The sequence below is a fragment of the Aquarana catesbeiana genome, linkage group LG04 (assembly GCF_042186555.1).
Source record: "Aquarana catesbeiana isolate 2022-GZ linkage group LG04, ASM4218655v1, whole genome shotgun sequence".
In the NCBI taxonomy this organism is placed as follows: Eukaryota; Metazoa; Chordata; class Amphibia; order Anura; family Ranidae; genus Aquarana; species Aquarana catesbeiana.
Genome location: NC_133327.1, coordinates 206,441,702 through 206,453,089, shown reverse-complemented (window position 1 = coordinate 206,453,089; position 11,388 = coordinate 206,441,702).

Genomic DNA, 11,388 nt, shown 5'->3' with positions numbered 1-11,388 from the left:
AAATCCTAGGATTTTTTCCGACGGATGTTGGCTCAAACTTGTTTTGCATACACATAGTCGCACAAAGTTGTCGGAATTTCCGATCGCCAAGAACGCGGTGACGTCAACCACGTACAATGAGACTAGAAAAGGCCATTTCAGAACCAAGCGCGGCACCCTTTGGGCTCCTTTTGCTAATCTCGTGTTAGTAAAAGATTGGTGAGAGACGATTTGCGCTTTTTCAGACTCGTGGCTTTCAGATCTTTTTCAGTTTGTGCTGGTGGGTTTGTATCTGCTCTTCAGTGCGTGCAAGCAAGCTACGCGTGACTTGTCATTGTGTTTTTGTTCATTCGTTACTGTTTTTCAGGTCGCTCTTCACAGGCCTTGCTGTTCTTCAGTGCGTTCCGTTACTTCGTTCTGAGCAGCCGACCATTTTCTAGCCATGTTGCGTATACGTACTCCTCGTATAGTTCGTGCTGTGCGGGGGCTTGGTGTTGGGGTCCTGACCTTGACACAAGTCCAGTCCATGAACAGGGTGGGGAGGAGTTCATGGACCAAAAATTGGTTGCTTCAGTGTGACCAGTTCTCTCATATGCCTTTGCGCCGTGAGATCCGTGAGAATAATCCTGATAATCCTGATGATTTCAGGAACTTTCTCAGGATGACGGACCCCGTATTTCACCATTTGTTGGCTTCGCTGACCCCCTATATCAGCAGCCAGGATACCTGCATGAGGCAAGCCATCACTCCGGAGCAGAGGCTCGTCGCTACCCTGCGGTATTTGGTGACGGGGAGAAGCCTGCAGGACTTGAAGTTCTCGACAGGCATCTCTCCCCAGGCTCTGGGGATCATTATCCCAGAGACCTGTTTGCCATCATCCAGGTCCTGCAGAAGGAGTATATGAAGGTAAGATTTTTATCCTTTAATATCACATTTGATTGTATTTAATGTTTGATAATATGTTGTATTTCTTTCCTCATTCCCTAATTACCATGATTGGAATATGCTGCGAATGTCCCCTTTGTCCTCATGCATGCTGGATTTTTATGTAACCTCCCCAGCATGGTCTCCTGCCCTATATTCACATCATGTAGTCACTTAACAATGTATTTTATCAGCTCCATAGTAGTGCTTTACCCCCAACAACCCCTAAAATGTTTAGAAATGTGATGTGTGCTTTAAATTTAGGCAGAGTGCCAGAGGCTTTTTTTGTGGTGTCCCCAAATCATTTTTAACCCTCCCTCCCCCCAACTGCTAAGTCAGCTGATCCCAATTCTCTATCTATCCTCAATCATCTATCTGCTGACTTTGCCAAACCCATACACACTATACCCACCTCTTTTGTGGTCAGATTTATGGATGAATTCCCCAAAGCATGTAGTGCAAGGGCCTTCCTGTATACTTTCAAATGGTACTGTTTAATGTTTTTGTATTCTATTATTATCTTGATAGGTAATAGCAGAATGTCCAAATGTGCTCAAATGTGTACAGTGTGTATTTATATCTTTGTATTATGACACTTCTTACCTGTCCAGTGGTCTGCCAATAGTGTAACTAAGGAGGGGCTGTTCCAAGTAATACCCATTATTTAGGCATTCATCTCTCAATGAAGTGGAGAGGGTTACCTGTCCAAGATTCCCCCACTATAATGTTAGAAATGGCCCATGGGAGGGGGGATATGATAGGTGTACCTTATACTTTGGTGTTGTAAAATTCCCCTTAATAAATCTTATCTGGATGTTGGCCAAGAATGTTTGTGTCTAATCTGCTTTCCATGTTTATGTGCAAAAATACTAATTTATTTTTGTTTTCCTCAACAGTTTCCTTCCACGCCACAGGAATGGCAGACTGTGGCCTCCCACTTTGCCCAGCGGTGGGACTTTCCTAACTGCGGAGGGGCAATTGATGGGAAACACGTGCACATCGTCCCACCACCCAACTCAGGGTCATACTATTATAATTACAAGTGGTTCAATAGTATTGTGATGTTGGCAGTGGTGTCAGCTAATTACGAGTTCCTGTATGTGGGCGTGGGAAAGAATGGCCGGATGTCCGATGGTGGAGTCATCGCCCAGACGGAGTTTTACAGGCGTCTCCAGAATGGCAGCTTGGACTTGCCACCTCCAGAAGACAATGTGGAAGGACTCCCATTCGTCTTCATTGCGGATGAAGCATTTGCGCTGGGGGACCATCTTATGCGGCCATTCCCGATGAGGACCCTCACCCTGGAACAGAGGGTTTTTTTTAATTACCGGCTGGCCAGAGCCAAAAGAGTGGTGGAGAACACATTTGGAATCATGGCAAGCCGGTTCCGCCTATTTCTTACACCCATCCATATGGCGGAGTATAAACTGAATCATATAATCCTGGCGTGCTGTGTTCTACATAACTTTTTACGTCAACATTCTGCCAACTATGCTAGCTCAGTTGGGCCTGAGGCCGGAATTATAAATAAAACAACCCTGACAGCGCTTGAAAGTGGCCGTCCTGGCTTGCCCTCCCTGAGTGCCCGTGATGTCGGGGGGCCATTAATATGCCAGACAATTTGTGAAACCTTGATCAAATTTAAAAAAAAAATCGCAAATCTTTGGTAACATTTACTGCTTGTGTTTGTTTTAGCTGACCCTGACAGAAATGTGGTGAGTCCAGAAAATGGCGTGATTGTGTAACCTTACAAAGCACTGTTGGGTGTTATTTACTAAAGGCAAAGACACTTTGCACTACAAGTGCACCTGAAACTGCACTGAAGCTGCACTTGTAGTGCAAAAAGGATTTGCCCTTAGGAAATAACCCCCATTGTCACAGAAAACACCAATTAGAGCACCACAAAAGTGTTGTAGCGTTGAGACAATAATCCACACATTCTTGATTAACAATCTTTTTAATACCTGCACAATCACATGTGCATTTAGAAAAGGTTTTTAAAACAAAACAACATGTTTGTTGTATAACAATTTTTGGGGTGGCATTATCAAAAATAGAAATGTCCATTTAAGATAAAACAGGCATGTGTAAAACCAACAATAAAGACACAAATCTTGAACTTACAAAGTTCACATTTGGTAGAACTTGAAGGCAATATCAGACATGAGTATTTAGGAACTGTGTTTGATATTGCGTTCAGATGGGGTGAAGTCACCCCAGCAAAAGCCAAATTTGGAAGATGCACACAAATTTCCCAATGTCAACATGTGTTGGCTGCCATTACGGGGGATCAAGGGACGTGTTTTGGGGGAGAAACCCCTTCCTCTCAGCTACTTTATTATTGAGGAAGGGGTTGCACCCCCAAAACGCATCCATTGATCTCCCGTGATGGCAGATAGCACATGTTGGCACACTGTGTGCATCCTCCAAATTTGGCTTTTCTAAAAATCGCTAAAACATTTTGAACATTGTAGCACACAAAAAATAAAGTGATTTGGAGGGGTTTTAAACTCTACCCAAAACATCAATGATGTTCTTATTTTTTTTAATAACATCATTGATGTTTTTCTGGAGGCTTTCCAATGCTAAATTACACTCCATGATCTCCCCGATCAGGATCTGGGCACTTTCTGATGTGAAAGGATCTGGATCCACAACATCACGATCACCTAAAAAGAGAGAAACCAAACAAAAACAGGTATAAAAAATATGCCGGCATCCATCTCTTACCTGAGCCTGTGGTCGCAGACACTCACCTGTTGTGGTGACTAGTTCCACCACGTCTTCTTCCTCCTGTTCTTCTTGTGTTGGAGGGATTTCCCCTTCTTCCAGAGGGGGGGGCTCTGGTCTCCTCGGGTGAGGGGTGTCCACCGAGTCTTTTCTCCCCTATGTAAAACAAAAATGGTATACTTAGCACACAGATATTTGATGGCAGAACTATAAATAGGAAACATTGCTTGGAAGTGTGGTACAATTGTCTATTTTGGCAGAGTTCCAAAATGTAGCATTTTCAGTGTCCTTTGTCAAGCTGCAATACTTTACCTGTTTAGTACAAGCTTCACAGATGGAGACCCCCCTATAGTATACACTGGAGCACCTGTGTGGCCCCCTAATAAAAATGGTGTTCTAGTGTCCCACACTAGTGCTCCAGTGTCCAGATGTGAAAACAGCTGCTCAGTGTCCTCTCCTTACACAGAATCTAGTTTGCATTTCATTCTAGTAACAAAGCCATCTACACAACCAGTAACTTCAGTAACCAAAACTGCAGTGTTTATCCTCATGACACAACACAGGAAGCACCTACATGGTTAACAGAGGACGGAATTAAAATTAGACTTGAGAAACTTAACATTAATAAATCACCGGGACCAGATGGCTTGCATCCGAGGGTACTTAGGGAACTCAGTCAGGTGATTGCCAGACCGTTGTTCCTAATTTTTACAGACAGTCTATTGACTGGAATGGTACCAGCTGATTGGAGAAAAGCCAATGTAGCACCAATATTTAAAAAGGGCCCAAAAAACATCCCTGGGAATTACAGACCAGTTATCCTAACATCAATAGTATGTAAACTCTTGGAGGGGATGATAAGGGACTATATACAAGATTTTAGTAATAAGAATGATATCATTAGCAGTAATCAGCATGGATTCATGAAGAATCGTTCTTGCCAAACCAATCTATTAACCTTCTATGAGGAGGTGAGTTGCCATCTAGATAAAGGAAGGCCCGTAGACGTGGTGTATCTGGATTTTGCAAAAGCATTTGACACAGTTCCCCATAAACGTTTACTGTACAAAATAAGGTGCGTTGGCATGGACCATAGGGTGAGTACATGGATTGAAAACTGGCTACAAGGGCGTGTTCAGAGGGTGGTGATAAATGGGGAGTACTCAGAATGGTCAGGGGTGGGTAGTGGGGTTCCCCAGGGTTCTGTGCTGGGACCAATCCTATTTAATTTGTTCATAAACGACCTGGAGGATGGGATAAACAGTTCAATCTCTGTATTTGCAGACGATACTAAGCTAAGCAGGGCAATAACTTCTCCGCAGGATGTGGAAATCTTGCAAAAAGACCTGAACAAATTAATGGGGTGGGCGACTACATGGCAAATGAGGTTCAATGTAGAAAAATGTAAAATAATGCATTTGGGTGGCAAAAATATGAATGCAATCTATACACTGGGGGGAGAACCTCTGGGGGAATCTAGGATGGAAAAGGACTTGGGGGTCCTAGTGAATGATAGGCTCAGCAATGGCATGCAATGCCAAGCTGCTGCTAATAAAGCAAACAGAATATTGGCATGCATTAAAAGGGGGATCAACTGCAGAGATAAAACGATAATTCACCCGCTCTACAAGACTCTGGTCCGCCCGCACCTGGAGTATGCTGTCCAGTTCTGGGCACCAGTCCTCAGGAGGGATGTACTGGAAATGGAGCGAGTACAAAGAAGGGCAACAAAGCTAATAAAGGGTCTGGAGGATCTTAGTTATGAGGAAAGGTTGCGAGCACTGAACTTATTCTCTCTGGAGAAGAGACGCTTGAGAGGGGATATGATTTCAATTTACAAATACTGTACTGGTGACCCCACAATAGGGATAAAACTTTTTCGCAGAAGAGAGTTTAATAAGACTCGTGGCCACTCATTACAATTAGAAGAAAAGAGGTTTAACCTTAAACTACGTAGAGGGTTCTTTACTGTAAGAGCGGCAAGGATGTGGAATTCCCTTCCGCAGGCGGTGGTCTCAGCGGGGAGCATTGATAGCTTCAAGAAACTATTAGATAATCACCTGAATGACCGCAATATACAGGGATATGTAATGTAATACTGACACATAATCACACACATAGGTTGGACTTGATGGACTTGTGTCTTTTTTCAACCTCACCTACTATGTAACTATGTACTATGTAACTATGTAACAACCAAAATAGTTTCATACAAGTAGGGCGTAAAAAATGTGGCCAAATGCATATGGCCAAAACAATGGTGCTTTATAGGCTGAAAGAAAAATGTTTGATACGAACGAATAATGTGCCCATGAACATGAAAGTTGCCATTTTAAAATGTACAACACTTTTAAGAAAAGCACACGGAGCAGCACAAACGTAATAAAGACAAAAAGAATAGGAACACAGCACAACTACTTACTTTTTTGCAGCACTCTCCGGATCTTTCTGTACTGCTCATGTTCTCGTAATTTGAGGTCTGACCACCGTTTCCTGAGCTGATCTTTCGATCGACGTACCCCGAAATTCCGGTGCAGACTTTTGACCACTTTCGCCATGATCTTGGCCTTTCGGACATTGGGGTTGGGGTAAGGTCCATACTTCCCGTCATAGTCGGCCCTCTTCAGGATGTCCACCATCTCCAACATCTCCCCAAAGGACATATTTGATGCCTTAAATCTTCTCCTTCTGGATCGGGACGTCTCCGGATCCGGGCTTTCCTCCTCCTCCTCCTCGTTGCTGTAATTAGCACGCACCTGCTGTGTCTCCGCCATGTGCTCTTCCCCCACTGCGCAGAAGGAAAAGGGGCGGGGAATAGACTAGAAAGAACGTCAGGGGTGGGCGGAGTTACACGCATGCGCAGTGTGTATAAAGCGTAACACGCGTGCGTATTACGTACGATCTGTGAGCGGAGGAAAGAGCATAGGAGGTGCAGATCGTGATAACGAAGGTAAGATCTAAACTTGGGCCTATACTGCTTCGAAATTGAAGCCTATATTGTAACAAGATTAGGAGAGTTTGGCCTGACCTTAGGGTTTGTCTTGTGCTGTGTCTTGCAGAGAAAATGGATGGCTTCAACGACCACAATTTCCTCCCCCTGTTCATAGATAAATACAGGGAGCTGCCCTGTCTGTGGCAGGTGAGATATCCCCATTACAACAATAAACAAAAGAGGCAGGCAGCGCTGGAGAAACTGCTGGAGTTGGTGAAGCCCACAGCAACCATCCCTTATTTAACCACTTGCCTACAGGGCACTTTCACCCCCTTCCTGCCCAGACCAATTTTCAGCTTTCAGCGCTCTCACACTTTGAATGACAATTACTCAGTCATGCAACACTGTACCCAAATGAAATTTGCGTCCTTTTTTTCACACGAATAGAGCTTTCTTTTGGTGGTATTTAATCACTAGTGGGTTTTTTATTTTTTGTGCTATAAATAAAAAAAGACTGAAAATTTGGTGAAAAAATGCCTTTTTCTTTGTTTCGGTCATAAAATTTTGCAAATTATTAATATTTCTTCATAAATTTTGGCCAAAATTTATACGACTACATATTTTTGGTAAAAATAACCCTAATTCTTGTATATTATTTGTTTTTTGTGAAAGTTATAGAGTCTACAAGCTATGGTGCAAATCATTGAAAATTGATCACACCTGATCACACCTGATCACACCTGATGTACTGAAGACTTATCTAATTTCTTGAGACACTAACAAGCCAAGCAAGTACAAATACCCACAAAATGACCACATTTTGGAAAGCAGAGACCCCAATGTATAATCTATGAGGCATAATGAGTCTTTTGAACGGTTCATTTTTTTCCAGAAGTTTTTGGAAAATGTGGAAAAAAAATGAAAATGCATTTTTTTTCCACAAAGTTGTCCATTTTTAAGATATTTCCAGCACATAGCATGTACATAGCAAAAATGACACTCCAAAATACATTCTGGTACTCCTCCTGAGTATGGCGATACCACATGTGTGAGGCTTTTACACAGCCTGGCCACATACAGGGGCCCGCCAGGGAAGTAGCACCTTCAGGCGTTCTACAAGCATAAATTATACATCTCATTTCTCAACCACCTATTACAGTTTTGAAGGCCCTGGAGCCCCAGGACAATGGAAACGCCAACAAAATGACCCCATTTTGGAAAGCAGACACCCCAACATATAATCTATGAGGCATAATGAGTCTTTTGAACGGTTCATTTTTTTCCAGAAGTTTTTGGAAAATGTGGAAAAAAAATGAAAACACATGTTTTTTCCACAAAGTTGTCCATTTTTAAGATATTTCCAACGCATAGCATGTACATAGCAAAAATTACACCCCAAAATACATTCTGCTACTCCCCCTGAGTATGGCAATACCACATGTGTGAGACTTTTACACAGCCTGGCCACATACAGAGGCCCGCCAGAGAAGTAGCACCTTCAGGCATTCTAGGAGCATAAATTACACATCTCATTTCTCAACCACCTATTTGTCCATAGAAATTGTCCAGGCAGAGACAGCCAACACAGCCATAATATTGGTCCTGGTACACCATTACCTCCCTGCACTCATTATTATACCGCTCTCCAGCCCTTCATAAACATACTGCCTCTTTCTACAGCTAATTATTTCCATAGTCCAGATAGCAGGCAGAGGTGTGGTCAGTTTATGCTGCAGGCAGGGGGATGGTGGCAGTAAGTCAGCAGCAGGCTGAGGGACGCAATCAGGCAAGACCTGTGCACAGGGGCACATGGGTAGAGGCTTCAACCCACCCAAATCTCTATGAAGCCTCCGGACTCCAGATCCTAATCCAGAAATTATGAAACCCGGAGACAACAAAAAAAATTGTTTTCTCCATCCGGAAAAACATTTCTGGAGCCCCTCACATGTGAGACCCCTGTGTCCTACAGTAACAGATCAGTCCAAGCGGTAGGCAAAAGCAAAGTCCATAAAACAGGCCAGGGTCAGATGACGTGCAAGCAGTCCAAGTGGTGGGCAGAAGCGTAGTTGGTAAAACAGGCCATGGTCAGTTCACATGTAAGCAGTCCAAACAGTAGGCAGGAGCATAGTTGGTAAAACAGGCCAGGCTCAGTTCACATGAAAGCAGTCCAAACAGTAGGCAGAAGTGTAGTTGGTAAAACAGGCCAGGGTCGGTTCACATGTAAGCAGTCCAAATGGTTGGCAGAGGCATAGTCAAAAAACAGGCCAGGGTCAGTTCACATAGAAGGCAGTGGAATGGTTATTTGAGGAAGCATGGGAAATGGTCAGCACAGATGATGAAAATGGGGAGGTGGTTAAGAATATGGGCTAATATTTAAGCTAATATTTAAGGGATGTGTGATATAGTCTGAAGCATTCACCAATGCAAAGGCTGGGTTCAAGGGGACACTGGGGACAATGGTAGCTGGTATCTCTTCGAAATCCTTTACTGCTGCATACTCGACATCCTTTTTGGCGTCTTCGGCCTGCTTCAGATGGGGGAATGTGGTCCGGGAAGTGGCGTTCATGAAGTCGGCTAACAGCATCAGAGCGAAGGTTTTCTGGGGGGGTCTTTGATGGTAGATGAGGGACGTGACAACTTCTTCAATGAATTTTAGGAAGTGGGCAGGGCTTTCGGTAGATTTGGTGTAAATTATGTAGGCATTATAAATGGCCAAATTAATTTAATAGAGTGCTACTTTCTTGTACCAGAAACGGGACCTCCTTATTGCTAAATAGGGCTGAAGCATTTGGTCATTGAAATTCACCCCCCCATGTACAGATTGTAATCTTGTACACATTTTGGCTTTACAATGGGACCTCGTCTTCTCTGAACTTCAACTGTAGTGTCGTCATGGATGGTGGACATTAGGGATGAGCCGAACACCCCCCTGTTCGGTTCGCACCAGAACGTGCGAACAGGAAAAAAGTTCGCTCGAACATGCGAACACCGTTAAAGTCTATGGGACACGAACATGAATAATCAAAAGTGCTAATTTTAAAGGCTTATATGCAAGTTATTGTCATAAAAAGTGTTTGGGGACCCGGGTCCTGCCCCAGGGGACATGGATCAATGCAAAAAAAGTTTTAAAAATGGCCATTTTTTCAGGAGCAGTGATTTTAATAATGCTTAAAGTCAAACAATATCCCTTTAAATTTCGTACCTGGGGGGTGTCTATAGTATGCCTGTAAAGGGGCACATGTTTCCCATGTTTAGAACAGTCTGACAGCAAAATGACATTTCGAAGGAAAAATTCCATTGAAAACTACCCGCGGCTATTGCATTGCCGACAATACACATAGAAGTTCATTGATAAAAACAGCATGGGAATTCAACACAGGGAAAGCCCGAACCAAAATTAAAAAAAAAAAATGACGTGGGAGTCCCCCTAAATTCCATACCAGGCCCTTCAGGTCTGGTATGGATATTAAGGGGAACCCCGGCCAAAATAAAAAAAATGACGTGGGGTCCCCCCAAAAATCCATACCAGACCCTTATCCGAGCACGCAACCTGGCAGGAAAAGAGGGGGGGACGAGAGTGCTCCCCCCTCCTGAACCGTGCCAGGCCACATGCCCTCAACATTGGGAGGGTGCTTTGGGGTAGCCCCCCAAAACACCTTGTCCCCATGTTGATGAGGACAAGGGCCTCATCCCCACAACCCTGGCTGGTGGTTGTGGGGGTCTGCGGGCGGGGGGCTTATTGGAATCTGGAAGCCCCCTTTAACAAGAGGACCCCCAGATTCCGCCCCCCCCTGTGTGAAATGGTAAGGGGGTACTTACCCCTACCATTTCACTAAAAAACTGTCAAAAATGTTAAAAATGACAAGAGACAGTTTTTGACAATTTCTTTATTTAAATGCTTCTTCTTTCTTCTATCTTCCTTCATCTTCTTCTTCTTCTGGTTCTTCTGGCTCTTCTGGTTCTTCCTCCGGCATTCTCATCCAGCATCTCCTCCACGGCGTCTTCTATCTTCTTCTCCTCGGGCCACTCCGCACCCATGGCATGGGGGGAGGCTCCCGCTCTTCTCTTCATCTTCTTCTTCATCCTCTTCTCTTCTTCATTTTCTTCTCCGGCCGCTCCGCACTCATGCTGGCATGGAGGGAGGCTCCCGCTGTGTGACGGAGTCTCCTCGTCTGACGGTTCTTAAATAACAGGGGGCAGGGCCACCGGGTGACCCCGCCCCCCTCTGACGCACAGTGACTTGACGGGACTACCCTGTGACGTCACGGGGAATGCCACAGGGAAGTCCCGTCATGTCCCGTGCGTCAGAGGGGGCGGGGCCACCGGGTGGCCCCACCCCCAGTTATTTAAGAACCGTCAGACGAGGAGACGCCATCACACAGCGGGAGCCTCCCTCCATGCCAGCATGGATGCGGAGCGGCCCGGAGAAGAAAATGAAGAGGAGAAGAAGAGAAGAAGGAAGAAGAGAAGAGGATGAAGAAGAAGATGAAGAGAAGAGTGGAAGCCTCCCCCCATGCCATGGGTGCGGAGCGGCCCGAGGAGAAGAAGATAGAAGACACCACTGAGGAGATGCTGAACGAGAACGCCGGAGGAAGAACCAGAAGAGCCAGAAGAACCAGAAGAAGATGAAGGAAGATAGTAGAAAGAAGAAGCATTTAAATAAAGGAATTGTCAAAACTGTCTCTTGTCATTTTTAACATTTTTGACAGTTTTTTAGTGAAATGGTAGTGGTAAGTACCCCCTTACCATTTCACACAGGGGGGGCGGGATCTGGGGGTTCCCTTGTTAAAGGGGGCTTCCAGATTCCGATAAGCCCCCCGCTC